The 27,500-nt window shown below is 47.6% G+C and overlaps 1 protein-coding gene across 2 annotated transcripts in view; it reads right to left on the bottom strand.

Annotated features, from left to right (window-relative positions):
* Nucleotides 1-27,500, bottom strand: part of adkb (adenosine kinase b) — a 156,872-nt gene that overhangs the window by 37,529 nt on the left and 91,843 nt on the right. The gene's annotated exons all lie outside the window — the stretch shown is intronic.

A 27,500-nucleotide genomic window follows, 5' to 3' on the forward strand; every position in this document is an offset into this window, starting at 1 on the left:
AGCACTTACTCTCGGACCAGCCCATGTGAAGAACACATGAGAATGGGATTACCGATGCTTCCCATTGACCTGGCACAAGGCGAGAGGGTTCAGACATATTGACTGAGGCAGACAGGAACACAATAGGGCAGCGATACTATGCTTGAGCCCGAATAATGCTCAACAATAATGTCATCAGTGTCATCGGGAACTAAAACGCGGAGAACTTAAATAACCTCCGCCTGTCCCTAGGTGGAGATAGCCACTCCCGGGGCTTGGCGGGATGGAATTGTAACAAGACGTTGGAACATTATGAACGACAGGAAACACTTGGAGCGGTACAACATATTTCGTGTTGCATGTCAGTTGGAGGAGCGGGTGCGACGCGACGCACAGCGCACGGAGATGGAGAAATGGAGTCCAGTTTTCATGGACAGGAAATTCCAGATTATTTATTGCTTAAAGAAAAAAAAAAAAGAGTAAATAAATAAATAAATAGCAAATAAAGAAAACAGACAGAAAAACCTCTACACAGACACACACGTACACCCCCCCCCCCCCCCCCCCCCCCCCACAGCAGCCCCTATCTGACGGCACGCTTGAGGCCACGACTCGATGACCGTGATCCGAGCTCCCAGGTTCCCTGGAAAACTCGGGAAAGCGAAGTGCCGGGCTGCGCTGGGCTGCGGAGGCCCCCGATGTGGCTCTTATGGCCCCGGGCCAGACGGCGCTCCACAGAGGAGGAGGAGGAGGAGGAGGTGGGAGGAGGAGGAGGAGAAGTGGTGGGGCACAGCGCTCGTATCCGATGATGGGAAAAACAAACGTCCCGTCTGGACTCCTCTTACTTGGAAACGGGAGAGCGGGACGGAGGAGAGGGGGCGGGGGAGGGGGGGCAGGCTCGGCGCATTGTGTGAATGAATACAAATCAGGTAAGAAAACACCTCCGCATTTCAGCAGGAAATCCGAGGCCAGCCTCTCACAAAATCACACACACACTCTCTCTCTCAAACACACACTCACACTCACACACACACACACAGACACACAAACGCTTACCCACAAAGACGTTCACACAAAAAGACTAAAAAGGACCCCCCTCCCCTTCTCTTTGATACTGATCTTCGTAACCTTGTTTTTTTAGCTACATGACTCCATAATACCCCCCCTATCACAATAGGAGCTCTGGGGTTGGGTGGAGTGGGGTGGGGGGTGGTGGAGGGGGGGGGGGGGGGGGGGGGGTTGAGGGGTGGAAAGAAGACGAGAACTGGCAGTAAAAGAGGGGAGAGGGAGAAAAAAAAGAGAATAGAGATCTAGGGATACAGTAAGACTCAACAAAACCCTTCTCTTTCCCTCTCTCTTTCCCCTCTCTCCATTTCTCTTTCTCTCCCTGCTTCCATTCATCCATCCATCCATCCATCCATCCATCCATCCACCCATCCATATTGTGCCATGTGGGGGCCAAGTCATTAAAACACAGCTGACATTTGCTGGGGGACGCTTTGGAAGAAGGCAGGTATAGGAGCGGGCGATGATGGCGGTGGTGGTTGAGGAGGAGGAGGAGGAGGCGGAGGAGGAAGAGGAGCGAGAGCTGACCTTCACGTGGCGCGGCGGAGAGGCGCGGGGACGCTGTCGGTGAGGGGCGCGGATCAAATGCGGCTCCGTGCTCGTGGAGCAAATCAGGCAGAATACAATACGCCGCCGCCACAGCGTCGACAGCGGCCACTCATTACATATTTATGCTGTCACCTGAGAGGAGCGGCTCAACACCGGTGGGGAGAAGTGTGTGTGTGCGTCTGTGTGTGTGTGTGTGTGTGTGTGTGACTTCCGTGTCTTTTGATAGTTTTTTCCCCCTTTGGTAAAAGGCATTTACTAAGCAACGTGACAGGGCTACACTACATGTGAGTGATGTAGTGGCTTTCATTACAGGCCATTCGCATACGACATAATCTGACCTAGAGAACACAGGCACGGCTTTGGTAATGCTGGAGGCGTTGCTTTTATTTAAAACACACTTTTATGTAAACACACCCACATAAGAGACAGTCAGTGTGCACAGATAACGTGTATGGCATGTTATGAGCCAGAGAGGAGCATACCTGTAAAAAATTGCTGAATATGCTTTTTATTCAAAGTACTAGAGGAACACCTGTGATTGTGAAGCCATAGCAGTGTAGACTGAGAGGGCTGGATTTGTCACTGTAACTTAGTGTTGTTATGATACCGTATTTTTCTACCTGTGTTGCCGCCGGATACGCACGTACACATACACAAAACACAAACACACACACACACGCAATATAACAAAAGAGGTATAATTTTGCAGGTCCTTGCTTCATTCATACCTAGGGCTCAAACGTTCACAAAAAAATCACAGAGTAAAAGGTCACCCCACCTGTCTAAGTCTGGCCCTTATTTGACCGTATCCCTCCGATGCCCCGTGCCCACCCCCTCACCTCGGAGTCCCTCCACGGAGAGAAGGGGTGCTGTGGAGGTCACCGGGCTAAAACAGACAGGCGTTTCTCAGTGTCAAAAGCCCCTCCGTCGACCCTGACATCTTCTTTTAACAGAGCGGCAAACGTGTCAGAGCAGAGGAGATGGTGTCTGACACAAATGGGCTTTTTTTTAGGGTTGGGGAGTTACGCGTGTGTGTGTACGTGTGTGTGTGCGGGCGCTGAAGGAAGACAAACTGTCACGGCTGCCATAATGTTGCCTCTGATCAAAGCCAGGGCGAGAGGATCTATCAAATAACCTGAGGGGCGGCGAACTCTTTAAAAGCCACTGCCAGCCGTCGTCATCTCTGCCTCTGATCGTGCTTGTGGGGTGTGTGTGTGTGTGTGTGTGTAGAAGATGTGTGTGTGTGTGTGGGATAGGGTGGAGTCGTGCTTGATGTTCAGGCTCGTATCAGGGGTGGGTTTTAAGCAAGACACCTACTGCAGCTTGTTATGATTTCCAGTCAAGCCGCTTTCATGAGGCTCTTGATCTTTCCCAACGCGCAGCTAGAAACCTGAATTAGCTCGGGCATTCGGTGTGACAAGACTTCCTGGATTTGAGGTCAGAGAGAGTGTGTGTGTATGTGTGTGTGTGTGTGTGTGTGTGTGTGTGTGTGTGTGTGTGTGCTTATGCTTGTGAGTGTGTGTGTGTGTGTGCACACCCCTATGTGTTTATGTGTTTTTGTGTGTGTGTGTGTGTGTGTGTGTGTGTGTGTGTGTGTGTGTGTGTGTGTGTGTGTGACTAAGTGGTGAGTAATTGTTGCTACTTATTTAAAACAACAACATAAATCTCAGCCGGTCTTTCCAAAGAATCTCAGAAACATCCAACAGTAATTCCCCATTAAAGAAAACAATCTCGTCCTATTTGCAGCCATTACCTAGTTCTACCAGACTCTACCAGCCAGGATACACACATCCATAAAGCACCATCATGTCTTTCAGACTCTCTCAAGAGTGGCAAGACTCATAACGCAGGGTGGATCAAGGGTTGATGTGGCCATTCTGAGCCCTTTGGAAATAGTTTTTAAACCTGGATTTACATCATTTCCGCTTCTCAGATTCCTCCTTGTTGGTTAGATTGTCTTTTTGCTTTGATGCAGAACACTTTTTTTTTGGTGAAAGGGGTGGGGTGGAAAGGGGGGAGGGAGGGGGAGGGAGAGGGAGGGGGGGGGGGGTAAAAAGAGAAACAAGAAAACAAAAAAACAAAAACAATTTGTTCCCCCGACTGGAGTGTGTCTCTGTTTGAAGTTAGAGCACATCCCCAGGCTAACCTTTCATGAGGTAATGTATGCAGCTGATTTTCTTCTTCCACCAGGGAAAGGAAGAAAAAAAAAAAAGAAGTTTCGCACAAAAGGGTGACTACAGTGGCTCCGGAGTGGAAAAAGAAAGAAAGGAAGGCCAAAGAAGTGTGAGACTGCAGTGCTCATTACAAATGACACACACACACACACACACACACACACACACACACGCGCACACACACCTTAAGGCACGAAATGACATCACACAAAACCCTGAAGGCGCGTGTGCACAAACTCATCGCTTTTTTTTCTCTCTCCCTCTCTTTTTTTTTGGTGGATGGGGGGGTGGGGGGTGGTGGTGGGATGGGGAGCAGTAACGGAAGATGCCCTCTTTAGTGCTCAGGTGATTCTCGTATGTCAGGGGCAACAGCTTGAGTTACCCTGGGTGTCAGGGAGCTCTGTGAAGCTGGGGCCAGATCGCCTTTCCAGGTCAGCGTGATCAAAGTGACGGGTACACTTTGTACAATTTTCTCCCAGCCTAAACATTTAATAAAGAATGGAGAGGCCGAGACTGGTGTGCTGTGTGTGTGCTATGTGTGTGCGTGTGTGTGCTGTGTGTGTGTGTGTGTGGGGTGTCGGTTCTTGTCCAAGTCATGACAGAACTAGCCACTAGCTACGGTTTGGGAAAAAGTTTAAAGGGTATGCCCCCACCCCCACATCCACATCCAGCTTCTGTGACAGTTTCTCTTTCACAAGATACCAGTGGCAGATTCAAAATCTGTCAGTGATGACTGTCACAAAGAATATTTATATCCAGAGAACCCTGCACAAAAGTGAAACTTTCCGTACCATGAAACTCCATACAAAAAGTCAGTCAGTTAGTCAGTCAGTCATCATGGAAAACAAAACTACTCTTGTGCTTATCAGTATCAGGTGCAAATTAGTCACCATTAGTCAGCCATATATCGGGCGATCAGAGCCAAAAATAGCTAAGCCAGATACCCACGAATCACGAAAAAAAAACCTCACCACTTACAATAAATGACAGTGAAGTGGATGTGCCGTGGCCTTTTAGTCATGTCACTTCCGGTTCCAGTGTGTCACAGCACACTGTCCCTGTAATGGATGGTGTGATGTCACCGAGTCTAAAATATAGCCTTCCGCTCATCTGAGGAGGCATGGAAAAAAAAAGACAGCGAGAGAGAGAGAGAGAGGGGGAGAGAGAGAGAGACAGAGAGACAGAAAGAGATAGAGAAAGAAAAAGACAGTGAAAGAAAGAGACCAAAAGAATGAAAAAGACCGAAAGAAAGAAAGAGACAGAGAGAAAGACAGACAGAGAGAGACAGAGAGAGGAGAGAGAGAGAGCGAGGGAGTGTGTGAGAGGGAGATCTATTTTGGGAAGGGCATTTTCATTTGTGTCACCAAAGGTGGCCCGGCATAGGAAAATCTTTTTTTCCCTCCTCTCCTCTTCTCCCCCCGCCCCCCTCCCCCCCGAAGCTATTTAAGTTCTGCTGATGTCAGGGATATGTGGGATATAATCCATCAACTGTTTCCAGAGTTTGACTGTTTCCGAGCCGGCCGTTATTATCGGGACAAGATGAGAGCGATGCTGTGGCCTTTCAGTTGTCGCGGGGGATACCTCACACTGAGGAGTTTTACGCACAGCATGGAAAGTTATTGACAATGCGTTTATCAGAGACTATTATCCACATTGACTTAGAGTCGAGGCGTTGTGCTGAGCGGCGGAGATAAGAGACTTGTCTCGATGTACAAAAGACACGGATGTGCGATCTCGATTAGCGATTAGCCTACAAGCGTCACATTCCAGCAAATGAAACACATGAATGGAGGGGTTTTTGATACAAAACCTTTCAAGTGTACACAGATGTAATTCTATGTCTCTGCCCTCAATTATGAAAATGACTGCTGCTTGAATTAGCCAGCACGACGAAACTACTCGGTGCCAATATCTTTTTATTAACTGACAAATGAACTTCGGCTAACGTAAAAAATAGAGAAAAAGGAAAAGAAAGGAGAAAACACTTTGATAAAGACCTCCAACTGCCCTCCTGCCTATTTAGCCGTGGCAGCTGCGGTTTTGATGTCTCGCGGGCAGCCTATGATTACCCCGCTGCGAGCTGTCCGTTAAACATCACAGGAAGGACCCTGACTTTCGGGGGTTCAATCACGTTCTGTGAGCCTGACAAGGACCCTTCAGGCAGTTAGCAGGACGCCTCTGTCGCGCTACCCAATCAGATGGGTTTACAGCAGGTCAGTGGGCAGACAAGGCGCTCACAGTTAGCTGCTATACTGGTGCCACTGGTGCCACTGGAGGGGCAGTTCTTTTAATTTCACGTGGGCACGTCAATACAATGTATGCAGGGCAATACTTAGCTTCATTTTACTGATCTGTTCTTAATTTTATTTCTGGTTAACATGAACATTTTGGTCATTTCACCAGAAGTCTTGAATATTTTCTACACTCTACAATTGTGTTTATTTAGCATTTGGATTTCTTTCTAACTGTCAATATGCTCAGGGACCACATGTTCCTCGAGGGTAAACAGGCTATTGAATTCTGTGAGCTGCCTCTTCAACCAGGTTATTTCACACACACACACACACACACACACACACACACACACACACACACACACACACAGAGCAGCGCCACCAACATACTAACAACCCACAATGAGCCCATTCATTTCTGACCCCCTGTAAGCTACACACACACACACACACACACACACACTTTTACCCAGTTGGTAACACCTTTCTCTACACACACAAACAGGCACTTATGACTTTCCACACACACATAGACACAGTCTGAAGTGTGAAGCCCACACCACACAAACACCACACACACACACACACCCACATACATATGGTATGTTGTTAACCCACATACACACACGCAGAAAAACTGGATATTCAGCGAGACCCACACACTTGAATTGCTATTTGAATAAAAATATTAAAACTTATTTGAGGGGGTACATGTTGCAACTCCCTTGCAACGTCTCATTATATTACTATCCAAATTTGCTCACAGATATTTTAACGGATGGTATAACAAGGCAAACACTCTCATGCAATCTAGCCATGCATTATGCATGGAGTAATATATTCAGACCACATTTGTTTTGTCTGCTCACTAGTGGAATCTCTCACAGGGGCACTTTCAAATAGTTCCCACCAGGGGCCCAGGGAGATGATAAAAATCATTACTGTTTGTGGTGGGGTTTTTATGTCGTTCCTCTACCCAGTGTAAATGTATGAAGAGGATGTTCATATTCATAGCCGAGTCTCAGTTTAACGATTAAGAGTTCTTGTTTTTAAGACAACTCGTTTTTTTCCCTTGTCAAATACATAGAGATTCAATTTAAAGAGGTGGAATTCATGTATTGAATGAAACAGCCTTACATTATCTTCCAAAGAGGTGCAGGCTATATCATTTGGATTCATTATATTAGTCACGTACATAAATGCACAATGTAAAGCTTGTAGTTAAATGAATATAATGCACAATAAACCCTGCCATTTCCTCCAAAGAGGTGCCGGCTATGTGATTTGAATTTGTGCTGAGTTCAATTAGGCCACTGAAGCAGAAGTTGTGGCCTGTTTTCTGAGAGGCAGAGAAGGAGAGGAGTCGGGGACTGAGTCAGCATGTAGGGAAAACTTAAACATCTGTTTGATCTGTCTCGGCAAACTAAAGCCCCTCTGATAGCATCTGGTTCTCTGCTCCGCTCACTCTCGCCGCTGCGTGTGTGCGTGTACGTGTGTGTGTGTGTGTGTGTGTGTGGAGAGTGCATGTTTTTTTTTTAAACTTAGTATAACATTAAGAATCCTGTTCTAGACAGGAGAGTCTTATCGTGCTCACGGAACTCGATCTGTCTATCCTCTGAGAGAGAGAGAGAGAGAGGGAGAGACTGACTGAGAGACTGAGTGTGGTGGAGGTGTGTGTGTGTGTGTGTGTGTGTGGGGGGGGGGGGGGGGTCCGGTGGTGTGCTGTGGTGGGGAGGGGAGGGTGGCGGGCAGGGTGGTGGAGGGGTTCTGTCAGCCTTGACATGGGGCCCTGGAATGGGCATCAGAGCAAGACCCTTGAATCACTAAATAGAGTGAGCAGAGAGTGAGAGAGGCTGGGAGTGGAAAGTCTGGTGGTGGCGGGTCTGATGTTGTGAATAGGCTGGTTTGTTCAATCTGTGCAAGACGCTGCGTGACTTTCTAAATGTCAAACGCATCTCCTCAGCACTAGCAGGCAAGCAGCACCTACGTTCATTTAATGATGAATGTGAAGGCAAATAAAATGAGAAATTAACAAAATTTATTTTTTTGTTAAAAAAAAAAAAAAAAAAAAAGGCAAAAGAGGGGAATAAGGAATTAGGATGGAAACTTGATGAAGTTGTTCACACTCACTCACACACACACACACACTCACACTGAGGGGAAAAAGTGCAACCGTAGCCTCCCACCAGTTCTTAGGGACACCTGGCCAAAGTTCAGCCAGACTTGGACGTAATTGCAAAAAAAAAAGCAGGGTGGTTTCCAATACTCGGGGGCCGAATGCTGAATGCCACGCCGGCGATTAGCACTCCTGAGTCACAATTTGCACGGCCAGGAGGGCAACATAATTACATTAACCTGCCGTGACTGCGTAGCGCCAAGCCACCACCCTGCCGTGGCCCCAGAGACTAAACTGACCACATTAACCTCATTGACGGACGAGGAGGTGAGAGGAGCACCCCCCCCCCCCCCCCCCTCACACACACACACACACACACACACCCCTACGCCTGGACCAGTGAGGAGTGTGTGGACATGATTAAGAGCAACGGTCTCTCCAGTGACATTAGCGCGCGTCTGGCTTTAGTGGCACTCGAGGAGAAACGAGCTGAAGGACCGTCGCTGGCTTAGGTCAATTCGATTGTAAAGTTTTTTGAGAGAGAGAGAAAAAAAGAATGTGTCGGATGAAGGAAAGAGAGAGCACGGAGGGTGAAAGAGAGAGAGAAGGGGAAAAAAGGAGGAGGGTGGAGGTGGTGGACGAGATGGTGGTGGAGTTGGGGTTGGGGTTTAGCAGGGTTCACAGGCTGAGCAGGGAGAGAAGAGAGCAATAGAGAGAGAGAGAGGGGGAAGGAGAGAGAGAAAGAGAGAAAGAGCGAGAGAGAGACAGAGAGAGTGAGAGCGACAGAGAAAGAGAGAGAGAGTGAGAGAGAGAGGAGGCGAACCCGCCAAGGAATGCACTTAAGATTTAAAACAGACAAGATTGAGAGCCAAGAAGCCTCCCAGTGCCAATGCTGAAATCCACAAAATCATTCTGCTCACAGCGCCGGGCCCAGACTTCAATTACAGAGTTCATGTGAGCCATGCAACGATGATAGCTTAATAACAAGCTGAGTAACAAATAAATAAATAAGCCGGGCTCGCACTAAAAGATGTTCGATGGCGATAAATTAGGAGCGCGGGGATCAAGGGGGAAGACGGTGCCAGTCACAACAGATCACTGTGGCAGATGATGAGGAGGAGGAGGAGGCTCCCATTGCTCATGGCCTCTATTTTAAGCAGTCGTAAATGGGGAAGTGTTATTTTCTGCAGCTATGTTGCAGACGCGCGAGCAGAGCACACAAACAAATGATCGCATGCACGCAAGCACGCAAGCACGCAAGCACGCAAGCACGCACACAAGCAAGCACACCAACTCTGACACATGCTAAATGCACAAACATCCAGACAGACCGATACACACTGCACACACACACAGATACACTGCACACACACAAACACACTGCACACACTCAAATACACACATACTGTACACACACACACACACTGCACACACAAACAAACACACGGCACACACACAAACTGAACACACATACACACACTGCACACACCCAGCAGCAGGAGTGCGAGAGGGTTGGAGGGGCTTTACAGCAGGATTAATGGAAAATGTACTTGAAGGTTTTGCCCGAGTAATGAATAACAGTCTGCAAAAAGTACCTATATGAAACCAGATGTTAGAACTTATAGAGAAACGGGGGGGAGAGGGGGGGGAGGAAACAGTCTCTTTTTTGGCACAAAACAACATCAAAATGCACGGGTCAAAAAGTCAAGCGCTTGGCAAATCTCACACACACCGAGACACACACACACACACTCACTCACACACACACACACACACACACACACACACACACACACACACACACTAAGCGGTGTCGAGCGCAGGACCACTCCGCTTAGACACGGGCGCCCTAATGCTGTTGCACAGAGGCTAATCCATAGATGATTTGGAGCCGTCCGCCGAGGTAAAAAGCGAAACATTACGGGGAGGCTTTTCGCACGCCGATGCGTGGCTGGCCCCGGCGGACAATCTTCCATTGTCCGGGAAAAAATCTGTCTGGGAAGAGGCCTAGAGCAGCAGAACGGAAAATTGTGGGTAATTGCTCGAGCCGTTGAATCATATTTGGTTTTGGTTGAGAGACTAGAATAACAAAGCTTTGATTGCTGAAAAGGGCAGGGTGAGGGAAGGGGAGGGGAGGGGTTGGTGGAGGGGGAGGGGGGGCCTGGGGTGGACCAGTGGCTGGGTTGGGTTGGGTGGGTGTATGGATGGATGAGGGTGTGTGGGGTGGGGGGGTGTGTGGGGTGGGGGGGTGGGGGGGGGGGGGGCTTGGGAGGCCCTTGCTGAACGAACATGGTTAACTTGAGACATGTTTCCCCATAGCAGGGCTGGCCAGACAGCTGACCAATGACCAGCACTTTTTTTAACACGCGAAACAAAAACACGCCATGGGTTGTCTAAACCCAGCCCTGTGTGTGTGTGTGTGTGTGTGTGTGTGTGTGTGTGTGTGTGTGTGTGTGTGTGTGTGTGTGTGTGTGTGTGTGTGCTCGTGTGGTGGGGGTATTGCATGTCAACCTGGGAAAGCCAACACCTCCAGACAGTCACATGATGGCAATTTCTGCCCTTTTTTTTTGCGCAAACGGTTTCCGCCGAGAAAAAAAAAAAAAAGACAAAACGTGTCTGACGTGCAACCTTTTCACCTGCTTATTTGAGCCGATGTCCCACGGCGATGAGCGTGAAGAACGACTGAGGCGGTAAAAACGAGCTTGCACTGGTGCCAGAGACGGTACCTCTCCCTTCTTCCCTACCTCCCTCCCTCCCTCCCTCTCTCTCTCTCTCTCTCTCTCGCTCTCTCTCCGCTTCTTCTCCTCCCTCGTTCTCTTACGGGTTGGTGTTTGTGTGAAGTCTGAGTTGAGCGCAGGGGCACTGTCTCATCAGCGTGCTTCTAATAATAGCCTGTGACGGTGTGCTCTTGGGCCTGGCAAAGCAAGCCGCAGAGCACGAGGCCCAAGCAGAGTGTTAATAATTCATGCCGAAGAAGAGAGGAAGAGAGAGAGAGAGAGAGAGAGAGAAAGGGATAGAAGGGAAAAAAAGAAAATAAAAGAACAACTCCTCTAATTGGACTTGTAATATGATGGCCCCTAATGAAAATATAAACAGCTCCTATCCATCCAAGGCCTTCTCCCCACCCCCCCCCCCCCCCCCCCCGCCTCTCCTGATGGCTGGATCATCGCATTAAAATTCAAAAGATAAGGAGCGGCGCTAGTGTGAGTGTGTGTGGGGGAGTAGGTGGAGGTATTAGCGGCAAGACATTTGATGTGAAAGGAAAGGAGGGAAAAAAAAGGACAACCAAATCTTAAAATAAAGCTCTCCCAATCTCAGCCATCTGTCTGAGGGCCATCAGGAAGCGATGGTCTGCTCTTCAGTACGTCACTGCCACCCCCCCCCCCCCCCCACCTGCTCTTCCTCTTCCTCCTCCTCCTCCTCCTCTCCTCTCTTCAACTCATCCCTTTTTTGCATGCAGCTTGTGTGGTTTCGAAATGCAGAGTGATCGCTAAGCCACTGGAATAAATTCTGACCTTCTACAAACGGCATGTACTGTACTTCCCAAGTGTGAAGCCCTAACCTACCTTGCATTCCGGCATGTCTAGTCAATTTCTAACTCTTGATTTTGCAGGGAAATTACCCGTAATTTCCCGACTATTAGCCGCGGCTTATACATTGATTTTGCAAAATTTCTTCAGCTATGAGGTTAATACAGGGGGGCAGTTAATATGGTGTTAATATGGTTTTGTTCCTTTTAACTTGCATAAAACACAGTCCTGAGGCTTATACACAATGCGGCTTATATGCGGGAAATTACTGTAAAAGAGGGATTCTGAAAAAAAAAAAAAATCTGCAGAAAAAATTTTCCTCTTCATCTCATTAAACTACTCTGAGTTTGGAATGGTTAATATATATGTTTTCCATAGTGCTACACTATTAAAACAAAGACCCTTTTACTGACTATAATGACACGACTACAGTTTCCATCATTCCTAAACTATTTCAAGTACAACAGACATCAATTCTCATTACAATTCCTGCTACAATACTCTCTCTTGCTCTCTTTCTCACACATACTGTACACACACACACACACACACACACACACAGATTGAGAGCGCGAGTGGGCAGACCAGACGAAAACCTCGGCAGTGACTCGGTCCTTGAGCACTGATCCTCCATCATGTTCTGACAAGCACTGGGGAAATCTCAGAGCATTAAACTCAAACAACCACTCAGTCGTCCGTCCTCGCGGCACGGAGGGAGTTTAGGAGTGGAGAACTGAAGTAACCCAACCACCTCAGAGGGGCCGACTCACGCTGTGCTCAAACTCATGCCATAGCATCAAGTTATGAGGGTCTGCATCAGTGGCAACATTCATCAAAAAACAGAACAGAACAACACATGCCAGAAATGTGTCCTGGGTGCATACCGCTAACATATTGATGTCAATAAATACTGTAAGTGTACATTAAGCTAACACTAGTCAAGAGATTCAAAAATAACTTTCTCCTCAACTAATGTGTTTGGGAACCCAATCCATCAGCAAGGCTTTGCAGGGCCTTATAGTCTTAAAACCAGTCAAAGATACTTCAGAGAAGAACACTTTCCCTACAGTCAATGGTCTTAGCGAATACAAGCTCATGGGAAAAAAAAAACCTGCAAGTAAACTGTCTGGAAGGCTTTTTGAAATGTGATTCCGCTCAGCCTTAGTAGAATTATGTAATAATTTTATTCCCAGGCTAAGGCTGAATATTTGAGTGTATTTAAGTCTCGAACGATTCAGCCTTTGCAAACATGCCTTACTAAACTCACAGTGTGTCACTGGTCTCACCTGGTAATCTGGCTTAGATTGGTGAAGAGGCAAGTGAAAGCACAGCTCTCGCTCTCTAATCACCTGGCGGGCTTTAGATTATCTTTGTAAGAAGGACCTGAGAGACAGCTTCCCATCCTTTGCTTCACGTCTGTAAGTATTCACAAAAGATGGCACATCACAGTCCGGGTAGATCAGTGGGGGGAAATAAAAGAGGTGGTTACCCGCGAGGAGGAGATTTAAGACAATGTCTGTCACCTCTCCTCAAAAGAGGAAAAAGACTGGAGATCCTCTCCAATGTTTCGCCTTTTTACTGGGATGAGCTTGACAGAACAGTGCACCTTCAGTGGGATTACATTCAATCCTCCTTCAACAAAAAAAGAAAAAAAATCACCTTGAACACCAGTTCTTCTCTCTTCTGCAGACGCACAAAAGGAAGCTTTCAAAGAATTTGATGTGTGCTTGAGATTTTGTAGAAAGCATTCTGGAGTAGCACGTGCTTCCTGGTAAGTAAGGTGGGATGTGTTTGTGCAGGATGCTGGAAGATTGTAGGGTGTTTTTGAGCACAGAACAGCAATCATTCTTCCATGGTTCCATGGACAAGATTGAAAGAGGGGTTTTTTTTGACAACTCATATACTTAGTGCTTCTGAAATATCTTGGTGAAAAATTGTTTGAACAAGAAAACCCATCTCAACATTTTCACAATGCTTCTGTGGTCAATGTCATGCGAATAACATAACCATGCAAACGCTAGGTCTGAATGTGCCAACTCTGAACGGGAAGGCTGAAAAAAATCTTCTCTTTTTTTCCCTTCCCCAGTCAGACAAAAAAGAACTCTGCGAAAAGACTTCTGCAACTGCAACTGTACTGAACTGAGTCGAAGAACAGTAATAATTAAAAAGAGAGAGCGAGAGATGGAGTACGGAGGAAAAACACTCATTAAAGCTCGTCTGACAGAGCCGGGGCCAGGGAATAGTTCTAATTGCCTTAGGAAGAAAGGAAAAAGAACAGAAAAAGAAAGTCAACAAAGCCTGATCGATGATGAGGATAATATCCTCCAGCTCTTCAGCTCGAGAGGAAATGGAGAAACAGGCAGACCTCGCCGCGAGGCCATCCGCAATATATAGAACCACACTGCCACCCAGTTTGTGACATTTGTAGAGACCGGTGGCCATAGCGTACTGGAGAATCTACACGTGTAAATGTACAGAATTAGATTTAATTCCATTCCCAGTAATTATGACCATCAAACTATGAGAACCAATACAATACAATATACTCTAGTATATATAATACTAGAGTGCATGTAAATGCATGTATTGGTGTCTATATATTTTTTTTCAATATGTAGCTACGCCTCTGTGTACATCTGCATTACATATGTTCAAATGTAAGCGTTCGTCTGTGTGTGAATGAATGTGTGTGTGTGTGTGTGTGTGTGTGTGTGTGTTTGCTGGAATGGGTCACTGATTTGTAGCTGAATCTGTGTAGCATCTGCCTGTTTTGCAACCTTCTATTGGTCATGCACTCACGGTGGTAGAGGCGGTAAGAGGTGAGACAAAAGTGAAACACCTGTCAGGGGAAAGCAAAAAAATAAAAAATAAATAACCACCACCTCCGCTGCTGGATGCCACCAGTATTGTTTAGAATATTTTGGTAGAGGTAGATGGGCCAGGGGTAAGGGTGGTGTGGGGTGGGTAGGGGGTGGTTAGGGGTGCTGAGGGTTTGTTTATAAGGCTATGCATGCCAGCCAGCCAGCTGAACGGCTATTAATAACCCCATCTGCCCTGGATGGCAAATTAGTGGATGGAACAATATCACTGCAACATGCCACTCTATTCCATGGCAACCACGCTGAAAAGGTCAGCATCTGTACAATCGTGTCTAATGAGTGCATCACATGACATGTTGATATTTTTAAACACGCCATGAAACAATAACTCTTCTCTTTTTTTTTTTTTTTCTACGGGTGTTATTACGACGTGGAGCAATTAAAGACGCGAGCCTGGCGGTAAATAGCGGGTGCTTAATGGACTGCTGTATGCATAGTGCCTACCTAAAACACCATTTAACCTTGCCGGCGCTAGACGCCAGCGCCGCGGCGTTACGGTGACGAGACAAATGGATGTGTCTCTGTTGGTTAGTTACACACCGTCCTCTTAGTCAAATATTCCTGTTCAATCAACATCAATCTACATCAGGGTCGTATGCAAACCCCATTACGAGACAGGATTGATTGTATTAATTATACCCACAAGAACGCAGGCAAGAGGGAAGATGAAAGAGACAGGAGAAGTATCAAAAAAAAAAAAAGAGTGTGGCGAGATAGATAGAAAAGATAGAAGAATATGAAAGGAGTGAAAGAGTGAAAAGGAGAGAGAGAGAGGGATTGAAGAGAGGAGGGGAAAAAAGAGAGGGAGACAGAGACAGAGAATAAAGGACGAGAGGGATAGACAGAGCATTCACTCCAGCACAAAGCCCTGCAGTCTGTAAGCCGTGTTACCATGGAGGTATCCCATTAGAATAACAAACACTTCCCCTAGATGTTTAACATCGCTTCGCCATGAACAGGGCCGCTTTACGAGCGCGCCTCGCACAAGCACCTGCTTTCACATTTTCCACTTCAAAAAATTCCACCGGCTATGTGGAGAGGGGGGAAAAATGTGGACATTTGAAGAGAGAGAATGAGAGAGAGGGAGAGGGAAAGAGAGAGAGAGGGAGTCATGGAGAGTTAGAGAAAAAGAGAAACTTGAGTGCCAAAAAAGGACTTTCTCCCCCTAAAAAAAAAAGAAAATCTGTAATAACTTTCCCAGGGAATAAGGCGAAGGAGAGAGAGAAGGTGGTGGAGAGGAGAGTAAAGGCAAAAAAAACAAAAAAAACACGCTTCTCCTCAATCCTCAACTCCTACTACTTTTTAAAGCAGGCACTGAATTTCCTGGAGTGATAAGGGCTTAGCTAGTGTAATCCCCGGAGGACCATACTCTAGCACGGTAGGAAAAAGAGAACGCCCCACCACCCCCACGCCACCCCCCCCCCACCCTCCACACACACACACAAACAAACACACACATAAACACACAAATGTTTCAGCTAGCCTCTCACACAACACACACAGTTATACACTAGTGGCAAGCTAAAGAGCCAGACAGGGAATGAAGCGTTTCCATTGGCCCGAGATGCCCACCCACTTCCATACGCGCCACAGTAGAACAACTTCAGAACCTCTCTATGTAACCTTTTCCTGACCCAGTGGCGGCACAAAGGCCCAACCTGATCTGAGGACAGCCATAAGAGTTTGAAATATGGCAACGGTGCAGGTGGACTTGACCTCTCGGTGCCTCGGTGTTTCGTTCCTTGACGAGGGGTGTAAAAATCTCCAGCTGCGCTGAATGATTGATTCATTACCATACCACCACGACTACAGATCAGGCCAGAGCTTGCAGGGGGAACATGCTCTCTGACCGAGGTACCTTGTAGGTCATTTTCTCAGCTCTCGAATTCATCATCCTGACCTTTGGGCATTAAAAATTGAGCAACCCCTACTGAACAACGTCTGCGCTGCCTGCATAAGATATCGGCTGCATGCGAAACCACAAGGGGAGGATGATATTACAATGTTTAACAAAAGATCGTTTAATTGGTAACCGGGTTCATCGCTTTAATGGACACACCAATTGGCATTGCTACGCACAATCGGCGCCGCGCTGTTTTGTTTTGCCGCTTGAAAGGCAAGTGTTTCTGTTTCATCTGAACCTGATGATAGGAGTACAATGAGAGGTCCCGTCTGAAATGGCTATCACATTGTGATTAGTGAACAATCTTTGTATTCCCAGTGAGTCGCACCATCCACCAGGCAGATGTTTTTCTTTTTTTCCCTTTTTTTTTTAGGACAAAAGCGGCTGACTGTGTCTTTTGTATTAAAATGAGATTTGCTAATGTGATAATTGAAACGTTTGCAAATTCACAGAGAGAACTGGCGGCAAATGGGTCCAGCGCGACTGGAGATTTGAGTGGGGGGTATAGAGGCCGGCCACACGCTGTGTGTATGTGTGTGTGTGTGTATGCCTGTGTGTGTGTGTGTGTGGCGTGTGGTGAGTGTGAGGGAGAGTGTGTGAACGTGCGGGCAAGTGAATGAGTGATTGAGCGAGTGAGAGTGAGTGTATGAGTGAGTGAGTGAATGTGTGTGTGTGTGAGAGAATCATGTGTGTGTGTGTGTGTGTGTGGTCATTACTGAGCGGTTTGTTGCATGTGGTTGACACACTGGCATCTTCAAAGGGCCTGGCCGAGGGAAGCTCAACACGTGTGAAAGAGATGTCTGGACAGCATGTGGTCATGCAGACTTAGTCCTTTGGCTTCGACTCCCTTTGATTTTCAAATCATCATTTTCTCACCTTCTCATCTCGGCACTCTCTTCCTGCTACATTCCCCTATGAGCCTTGATAAAGTAATTCAATACGAAATACTCCTCCACTCAATTAGATCAATTCATCACATAAGGTTTGGTCATTATCAAGGCTGTAAGGTGTGTTAGCTCGCTAGCTCAAGTCTAGTGCATCGATCCAGACCCGACTAACCTAAGGGTGAAATTGAGATCAGAGGTCACATGCTACATTTCACTGCAAGTCAGCACATTCCAATGGTTGTGGTTGGAGAACCCGAGCCCTCCGACCTGCAGGATTGATGGTGATAAATCCAAAAGGACACATCTATTGTGTCAAAAGAGTTAAGAAACTACTCGAATGGCAGCCTCAGAAGAAAACCACACATAGTGTCATCATCACGACAAAGGGGGAATGTCTTTTCCTTTTTCATCAAAAAGCGTTCCCATAGCTGTTTTCCAAACTCCGAGGCTTTGAGCTCTCAATAAAAAATCTGTGTAAAATTCAGCAGGAATCGGAGTGTTTAACCAAGATCGCTTTGGTGTAATGCGCAACAGATTGGATCAAAACAATAACAGGGGGTGACCCGCGTGTAAGGCCACGACAGGGTTACACTACAACCCAGGCATGAGGAGGAGGAGGGGGGGAGGGGGGGGGGGCTCAGTCTCGCTTCATGTGTGCTTATCAGAGGCAGCAAGGGAGGATTCCATTTCCTCTTCCTAGCATGTGGTCCAGACACTGATGTGGTGGGCTTTTTTTCCCCCCTTGTCTTTTTAAATTTCAAAAAAGAGAAAGAAAGAAAGAAAGGATGAAAGGAAGAAAGGGGAAGAAGAAGAAGGACAGAAAAAAAAAAACACCAAGTGTGGTCCTTAAACAGATTAATATTCCCCGAGTGTTTGTAGTGGATCTAATCCTCCAAACGGTTGCTGAGAAGACAGAAGAACGCCGAAGGGAAGTGGGTGGTGTGTGTGTGTGTGTGTGTGTGTGTGTGTGTGTGTGTGTGTGTGTGTGTGTGTGTGTGTGTTGAGGCGCATACAGCTGGATCTCAACAGCAGCTCCTCAGCTTTTTATGAGAGTCATCTTTCAGGCGATCCTATCAAACACAACACATGCTGCTTACAGATGAAGAGAGAGTGGAGAATTGATTTTATTTATTTATTTATATTATTTTCTATATCGTGGTGAACCAACAGTGGAAATGAGTTCTTTTTTTTTTTTTTTTTTTTTTTTTAAGTGTCGACATCTGTGATTTCTCTCTATTTACCAAAATTCTTCTCTTCATCTCCCCTGAGCAGAGGCTAAACTGTCTTTACCGTAATGGCCATACTGCAGGTGTGATTTTCAAAGTGACATAAGTAAAATTTATAGTCCACATTAACATCTGTGTGTATTATTTGTACCTGTGTGCGTGTGTGTGTGTGTGTGTGTGTGTGTGTGTGTGTGTGTGTGTGTGGAGAGAGGTGGCGTTGTTTTCTGTGGGTCAGATGTTTTTTATTGCTCATTTCACTTTTGATGTCTAAACGAGGAACATTAGCCTGCTATGACACAGAATACAATCAATCATTAACAAATCATGCAGCTCGATTTTCAAGCCAATAAACGTGTCACTCTCTATCCTCCTAATTCCCCTTGAAACGCCGGGCCTATTTGCTCCACAAAGGGAGTTCCGTAAACAGTTTTTCTTCTGGTTGTTGCTCTCGCATCACAATACAAACCCTAATGAATAAACATCAGGACCGATTCAGGCAGAGAATAATTGAAAATGATTTGGCCGGCACACAAATAAATAACCTTTTTTTTTTTTGCGCGCGCGATTTTATGCCGTTCCCAGCTGCGTGGATGCCAACAGTCCATAGCCCTGGGACTGACAGAAAAAAGAAACAGCGGCAACCTAATACTGTTTACACAAAAGCTTGCCAACCGCACAGCCACTCAATTAGTACCCGAGTTAAAGTCAATATACAGATGTGTCATAATATTAACTGCAGCAGATGGACTAGGGTCATTTATAACGCCTTACCTTAGACATTTTGAAAACCAAGGGGTCATTAGACCAAAAAAGAAAGGAAAACATATGGCGTAGCCTTCAGTTCAGTCTTAGTGACATCTTGTACCCATTAAGGCCTGACAATATATCTTTGAGATTTGTTTTTATGCATCAGAAGAACGCGAGGACTGAAATTACATTTTTGAAATATGGTGCCCGCTGTGGAAATAACATGCTGCCATTTTTGTTTTTTTATATGCCGCCTCAAACTCTCTTTCCTTGGCACGAGGTGGTGAAATGAGCCCATGAACTCGGCCAGGCAGGCGTTGGCAAGGAGAACAGCGGGCACAGTAGAGTCTGGAGCGCCACAGAGCATTCTGGGAAGCAAGAGGACGGCCAAGAGCGGGGCAACTGAGGTCACATGCCTCAGACTGGCATGGAACAGGAAGTGACCGTGTCAGGTGGGTCCGGGGGTATGACCCTCTCTCTTTCCACCTGATTAAAGGTTCACTATGTGACTTTGACGCAAATAAACACACCTCTCACTTGCTACTGAACATGTGCTTTCACCACAGACCACTAAATGGTTCGATGTCATTCCCAACAGTTAACATGTCGGTCAAATCATTTTTCACCAGTTTCTTCAACTATTTTTTTCCCCTGTTTCGCCCTAGACATACAGTATACCACATATCAGTATCCTTTGTGTTTGTATTTATAATTGGAAAAACAATAAACAAACTGAAGGAAAAAGATTTTTTTTTCACAATATTTTGAAAATTGCCCAATGGCTAGATAGGCTAACTTTAATAAGATAAACTGAGGGTGTCAAAATCCAGTCAAGTGGTACTATGCCACTGAGAAGAGTGGTGAGACTCACTGAATCACTCTCACACACACACTGTGCCACTAAGAAAATCTGAAGACTGCACTCTGCGTGTATTGTGACTGCTTTTTCGACCTCGCTTAGGCTGTGTTTATATTCATAAATCATCTGTAAATAATTCGCATGCACGCCGGCGCTCCCCTGCTCTCACACACTCTCTCCCGTGCTGCGCGCCTCCCCTCTACATAATTAATATGCTCCAGACATGACAAGGATATGATATGACAAGAGTATTGAACGCATCGCCTGGGCGAAAAGAGCTCCGTGTATGCATTTTTCATAAACTGCAGTGTTCTTGAGTCAAAAGTTCGGCACGCCATGACTGGGTGACGCTAAGGCGAGGAGACAAAGACAGAGAGAGACTCGAGCGAGCCGAGAGAGAGCCGCGCCGTCGTAAACCCGCGACAAACAAAGAGCGATTTGATGCTCGGTTAAGAGAGAGAAATAAACAGCTTTGAGCAGACACCGAGCACGGCCTCTGTGCCCACTTAAGACACGAAAACCAGCTAAGCGATCCACTCTAGGCCGCAACTGGAGTGTGGTTACACGCATCCAGTGCACACGGGCCGAGGCTTGCGAGCGAGCAAGCAAACGAGCGTCGAGCGTGCAGAGCGAGTTAGTCGGCACCACCCGGACACGGCTTTCCTGGCATCCTGGATGCGTTTTTTGACCCCATTTCCTCTTCCTGTCCGACTTCCTGACCACTTCCTGAAACGGCTCCATCAGCCAGCGGTCCGGCGCTGATCCCGGCGATATGAGATAAGGTGTCACGGAGCACACGTCTGAGTGGCAGGCCAAGGTTACTGCCTGATGCCATCATGGCCTACATTGGCCCACACGGGGGGCTTTTCAACTAATCTAATCTTCTCATCTTGTATCACGAGGGAAACAACACAACATGGCCGACTTGCCAGGAGCCCACTGGGCAGTGTGTGTCACTAGTGCTGTGAGTGACCGATCTAATCTGTCCATCTCACTACCCCCCCCCCCCCCCCCACGATACATGCTCACTCAAAACGTACAGAAACGCACGTAAACACTGTTGCACAGATACCATCACACGGACATATATACACATGGATGCACAGTCACACTCACAAATACACACACACACACAAATACCGACAAACCTATTAAAACACACACAAATTCTCAAACAAAGGCAAATCCTTAAACACAAACTTACGGACACACGCGCACACGCGCACACACACGTACAGTACACGAGCATGCACGCGCACACACACACACACACACACATACACACACACATACACATACTACACACTACACACACATCTGCTGTCAGGGAGGGCCTGTGATCCGTGGGGAAGGGGCCATCTGTGAGCCGACTGATGGAGAGGACGAGGAGGAGGAGGAGGAGGAGGAGGAGGAGGAGGATCTCATCTCTCGTTCATTGCTGGCCCGCACTTCCTCCTCTCGCCGCTCTCATTTGCACATTCGTCCACTACTACCGTCCCTCTGCTCCGCTCCGGGGACTACCGGCAGGGAAGTGACATGTGTTACGAGCTCCGTCGTTTTCCAAAAAAAATAAAAAAAGACAGAGAAAAAAAAAAAGCCCGCCAGCGAGGCCAGACGAGGCTCCCGCCGCCTGCCGCGCTCAGAGCCAATGTGGATCCAGCAGATAAAAAGGCGGAGGACGGGTCAGGCCAGGAGGAAACGGCATATCCTGACCGCCAACGAGATTAAACTGATCAGCGCTCTAATTAATGTCCGCTTACATGCAGGGGTCCATTTCCTTCTGGGACGGTGACGTCAGCTGAACGGGCAGGGGTGTGCGCGCGCGCGTGTGTGTGTGTGTGTGTGTGTGTGTGTGTGTTGTGGGTGGACCACTGGAAAGCGCCTCTGTGTCCTTGCAACAGGAAGGACAATTTGTGATTGATAAGGCTGGCATGATTTCATAACACTAACGTCCAATGACACACACACACACACACACACTGGACACTGTCCACACACAGACACATGGACAGCCCAACGCAGCACACAGGTGCTTCTATTAGCCAATGCCGAGGCAAATGGTTTCATCATTTTCAATCCGACCTGACATTTCTCGTTAAGGCGCCGACAGATTTATTGTTATTGTCCTTTAACATCCCTTTAACCTCCGCATCATCGTCTCCTTACTGGGGTTCAAGGGGAGGGAGCCAACTGGATTATGCACAACCACCCCCCCTCCACACACACACACACACACACACACACACACACACTCCCCCTCATTCCCCATCTCCCCAACTACCAAACCACCAGAGCCCCTTTAACATCACTATTCTCCTACCCATACCCCCCCTCCTCCGCCCCCCAGGCTTTGTGGCCCTGTCCTATCCCGCCCAGGCCCAGTGCACAGTCCAGGGCCCCATGCCGGGACAGATCCTGTTTATTTCCCCCCACTTCCTCCGCTGGCAGACTTCACAGCCAAGGGAGGATCCGTGAAAAACACAGTGGAAAACACGACAGAGTTTGAATAAATCAATCCTTCTCTCCCTCTCGCGCTCTCTCACTCTCTCTCTCTCTCCTCTCTCTCTCTCTCTCTCCTTCCCTCCCTCTCTCTCTCTCTCTCACTCTCCCTCTGTCTCTTCCTTTTTTTTTCTTTCTTTCTTAAAGTCAACAGTGAGTTGAACTTATCCAGGTTTCAAGAGTTCAGCAAGTTAAATGTTTGCTCAAACATAACACTGTTTTCCATTCTGGCCTCAAACCAACACACACTAAATATTGATGTAGGGGATATATGGCCAGAGTGGGACTAGCATAGCGGGCCTGTAAACGCATTATTCTACTGAGGCTAACGGTCCCATTATTAAGTCATTATGAAGACATCACTGACTTATTGAGTTATACTTAATGCTCTCTACTGCTACCACTGCTAACAGACGGTACCATTGCGCAAACAATCCAGTCAGTCACGCACACATTTGCTCTATACCTTAACTGACACACTTCCACACACACACACACACACACTCTCCTTCCCTTCTCTCAGACACACACTCACACTCACGCACACACACACACAAGCCACTGTCCCAACATCAGGCGACCTTCCTCCAACCTCAATTTGCCTTGAGCCCAAACAATAACACTACCTGACATCTCCTGATGCAAACTAGACGTGAAGTGGAGAGGTCTCTTTGGGAACAAGGCCGGCCACTGGCTACCTGGGTGAAACCACGGCCGCATGTGTCATCGCGATGCGGGCGTGCAAAAAGCACCCCACACACACACTCACACACCGGAGTGGATGAGCAATGTTTATTGCGACTGTGAAAATGGGTCCAGGAAGAGGGGGGGGGGGGGGGGGCGGTGACGGTGTGTGTGTGTGTGTGTGTGTGTTTGGGGGCGGCTCTAATCTGGTTTTGCTGCTCTCAGGGGGCTAACCAAGAGCACGTCCGAGCTGACGGGTTATGCAAAAAGCCCTGACAGGTGAGAGAGGGGATGACGTCGATCTGTCCATCAGCGAGGCAGAAATCCCGCAGCGGGCAGGATGAGAGGTGAAGGGGGGGGCGCGACTGGTGAGGTACAGCATGTCACAAGGCGAGGTCACACACACAGTCACAGAGTTCTTAACGCCCTGTGACGAGCTGTTTGATACGGGGCAGCAACACTTGAAAGAAAACACCATGACATAAGGGCAGGTCAAGGCAGGGCAGGAAAGCCATCAGGCCCAATAAGATGCACAAAGAGTTCCACTCTACTAATGCTACACCATTAAAATCAAACAACTTTTTTGTTTTTGTGCAAAAAAATAAGCGGCATAGACATTGGATAACCTTGGCAATAAAAGGACCAAAAATTAAATAACAACTGACAAAAATGTGTCCTCTATGAAGCAAAACAGTACACCTGTTGCGAATATGTGGAGAAAGTTGAGTAAAAATATATGAGGGAGGACTATTCACTATAAAGGACTAGGTAGGTACTCAGCATGAGAACTGGGGCATGAAGCTAATCCTCACCAAATCCAGTACAAGGAGAGATTGTAACTGACCAGGATGGTCGTTGTGCCATCTACACCATGTACAGATCAGAGGCTCAAAATCCTGTGTGGCAAATCTCTCTCATCAACTCCATCATATCCAATGTTCTGTGAAATCCCTCAGGGCAAAATCTCGTCATTGGGGGGAGATGAAGGGAAAGGGGTGACATATCAAGGTGTTCTAGAAAGTGAGGTCATTCCGCAAGGTCAAAGGGGTCGATGGGAAAAGGTCAAGAACAGTTTTTAGGCATCTGACTCGATCAGTCAGTGTGCTGCCAAAAGAGGCAATCGATGGGCCGAAATCAAGGTCTGAGAGATCTAAGAGGGTTTTTTTTTTTTTATCTTAAATGTCAGTCCAATCGACAAGTAGTATATCTAAGCCCAGACAGCAACACGCTCATGGGATCCAGAGAGTGAGTGAGGTACTTCCTGAAAAACTAACTCGCAGACACAACAAATATGACCTTCTGATCTTTGACTTGTGACCTGCTGCACCAGGTTTTGTTTGTAAAAAGACAATAATGTATTGGATTTGACAGAGGAGAAAGTTTAAGCTTTAAAGCATTCTTGTGTATTACTTCCTCTTTTTCTTCCTTCTTCCTCCTCTCTCTCTCTCCTCCCCCTCTCTCTCTCTCTCTTTCTCTCTCTCTCTCTCTCTGTGCAAGTAACACAGCCCTCTTGGCAGCGTTATCAGACTGAACATTGAGAATGACAGCCTGATGTCTTTTCAGCCACCAGCAACCTTGATCCAGCTATATCCCCCTCTCTCTCACTCTCTCTCTCACTCTCCCTCTCTCTCTCCCTCTCTCTCTGCCGAATGTGATGTGAATATTCATGGCTGGGATCTGAGGCGAAGTGGATGGCAGCCAAGAGGAGTGAAAAACTCACTCGCTCGAGTCTGCAGAAGCAGATAAACGTGCCAATTTCAAAGTCTCAGGCCTCTGCAGCCGGCTCGGAATTATCCTAAAGGTAGGAAAAACAACCGCGGCAGCCGCAACGGCTACAGCAGCAACAACAACAACAACAACAACAACGACGAGGCAAATTACCGAACCTTGCTGGATAGAGTGGGGGAGGAAACGAAAACACAAAAAAACAACGGCGGGCAAATGAGTGAGGGCCAAAACGTGAAAATAGTTTTTCACACGGAACACTGAAAGTCCAAGTCGAGGTCTCCTGCCGCAGTCGACGCAGCGGCCCGTAATCGTTAACACGTTCAATATAATGGAAAATGTACTACATGGATTTGATCTGTGGTCTTGGCTTTGATGGATAAGTGAAAACAGAAGACACCATAGTGCTGTAGGTTCATCATTTCAGCCCCACTCCCCTCACCCCCCCCCCCCTCCCTGCTTGCTGCGAGGGATGCTTGCCCTTCTTGTGCGAGTGAGTCAGCTTACATCTTCTGACAACTGCGAGCCGAGGGCTTTGTCAAAAGCGGTCGCATTTATTGTTTTGATTGGTCCCCCCTTGTTATGTTCGAGCACAAAATGCTTTCAAATGTGATTGCGCCACAGCGTCTGAAGCCCAGGCACGCACACATGCACAAACACAAACACACACGGAGACACACGTAAACACGCACACACACCACACACATTCATACACACACACACACACACAAACATCCCAAAAAACAAGACAGAGGGAAAAAAAGTGAAAAGAAAGAAAGAGGTAGAAAGGGGGAGAATGAGGAGGAAAAGATGTAGCGTCTGCTTTTATTTACTGAGGACAATCACTTGGCACATCAACACTGTGTGTCTCTCATTCCACCCTTAACACACACACACACACACACACACACACACACACACACACACACACACACACACACACACACACACACACACACACACACACACACACACACACACACACACACACACACACACACACACACACACACACACACACACACACACACACACACACACACACACACACACACACACACACACACACACACACACACACACACACACACACACACACACACACACTCCACCCCCCTCCCCCTTCCTTGCACACACGCAGCTGTGGCGGTGACTGCACTCAGCCGTGCCACTGGCCGATGACGGCGCTAAAGCCATGTTGTGCCAACCAAGAGCATGGTGGAGGGAGAGAGGGAGAGAGAGAGTGAGAGAGAGAGAGAGACAGAGAGAAAGAGACAGATGGAGGGAAGGAAAGAGAGAGAGAGATGGTTAGAGTGTGAGAGACAGCGAAAGTGACAGAGTCAGAAAGAGAGAAGGAGAGAGAGACAGACGGGCGGAGGGAGGGAGGGAGGGAGGGAGGGAGGGGCGGGAGACAGACCTATGGCTCGTGCCAAAACTCATCGGCATGGCGCTGGAGGACTCGGTGGCATGGATACTGGAGACTGGCGCGGCTGTCTGCCACCGCTCCTCTGCTCCCACTGCCCTCTGGGTCCGGGCACGCGGGTAAGCGGGCAAGCGGGCACACGGACCCCAGGCGTGGAGCCGCTGCAATGGCGGCGGCGGCGGCGGCGAAGGAGGAGGCACAGCCCTGCCCACTACCCACGCCAGCGCTAGTGCCAGCCAGATCAGAACCTGCCAAATGTGTGCACGCTAACAATGCAACACATGAAAAATAAATCACAGCCAGCTTGTTAGCAACAGAGTCCAGCGAGAGAGAGAGAGAGTGAGAGACAGAGAGAGAGGGAGAGAAAGAGCAAGAGAGAGGGATGGGGATGGGGGGGGGAGTGGAGGTGGGATGGGGGAGGCGGGAGAGGGTGAGATGGGGGGTGCCAGAGAGAGAGAGAGAGAGAGAGAGAGAGAGAGAGAGAGAGAGAGAGAGAAGAGAGGGTTGAGGCAGAGAGAGTATAGAGCAAGCATGAGAAAGAAGAGGGTGAGCGAGAATGAAAGAGTGTGTGTGTGTGTGTGTGTGTATGTGTGTGTGAGAGAGTGAGAGAGAGTTAAGAGATTTAATATGCTGCTGAAATGGTGACACTTGCCAGGGACCCCAGAGCGGTGGAGCAGAGAGCTACAGATGCACTGGTAATTTCCCGGCATCCCCCCCCCCCCTCACACACACACACATACACACACACACACACACACACACACACACACACAGAGTAACACAAGCACAAAACCTCTCTCTCTCAACCCCTTGCCCTCAAACACACACACTCTCTGTCACCAACAAAATTCTTCTCTCACTCACACACACTCCGTTTACGCAATGTCGCCTACATTGCTTACACATCCGAGTACAACCAACGTTTGAAAATAAATCTATAAACACTTACCGCTACAAATGCAAACACTGCAATATTTATGGAAACCCACTTGAAATATGCAAACCCGGGTACACGTACACA

This window comes from Sardina pilchardus, chromosome 22 (assembly GCF_963854185.1).
Source record: "Sardina pilchardus chromosome 22, fSarPil1.1, whole genome shotgun sequence".
Classification (NCBI taxonomy): domain Eukaryota; kingdom Metazoa; phylum Chordata; class Actinopteri; order Clupeiformes; family Clupeidae; genus Sardina; species Sardina pilchardus.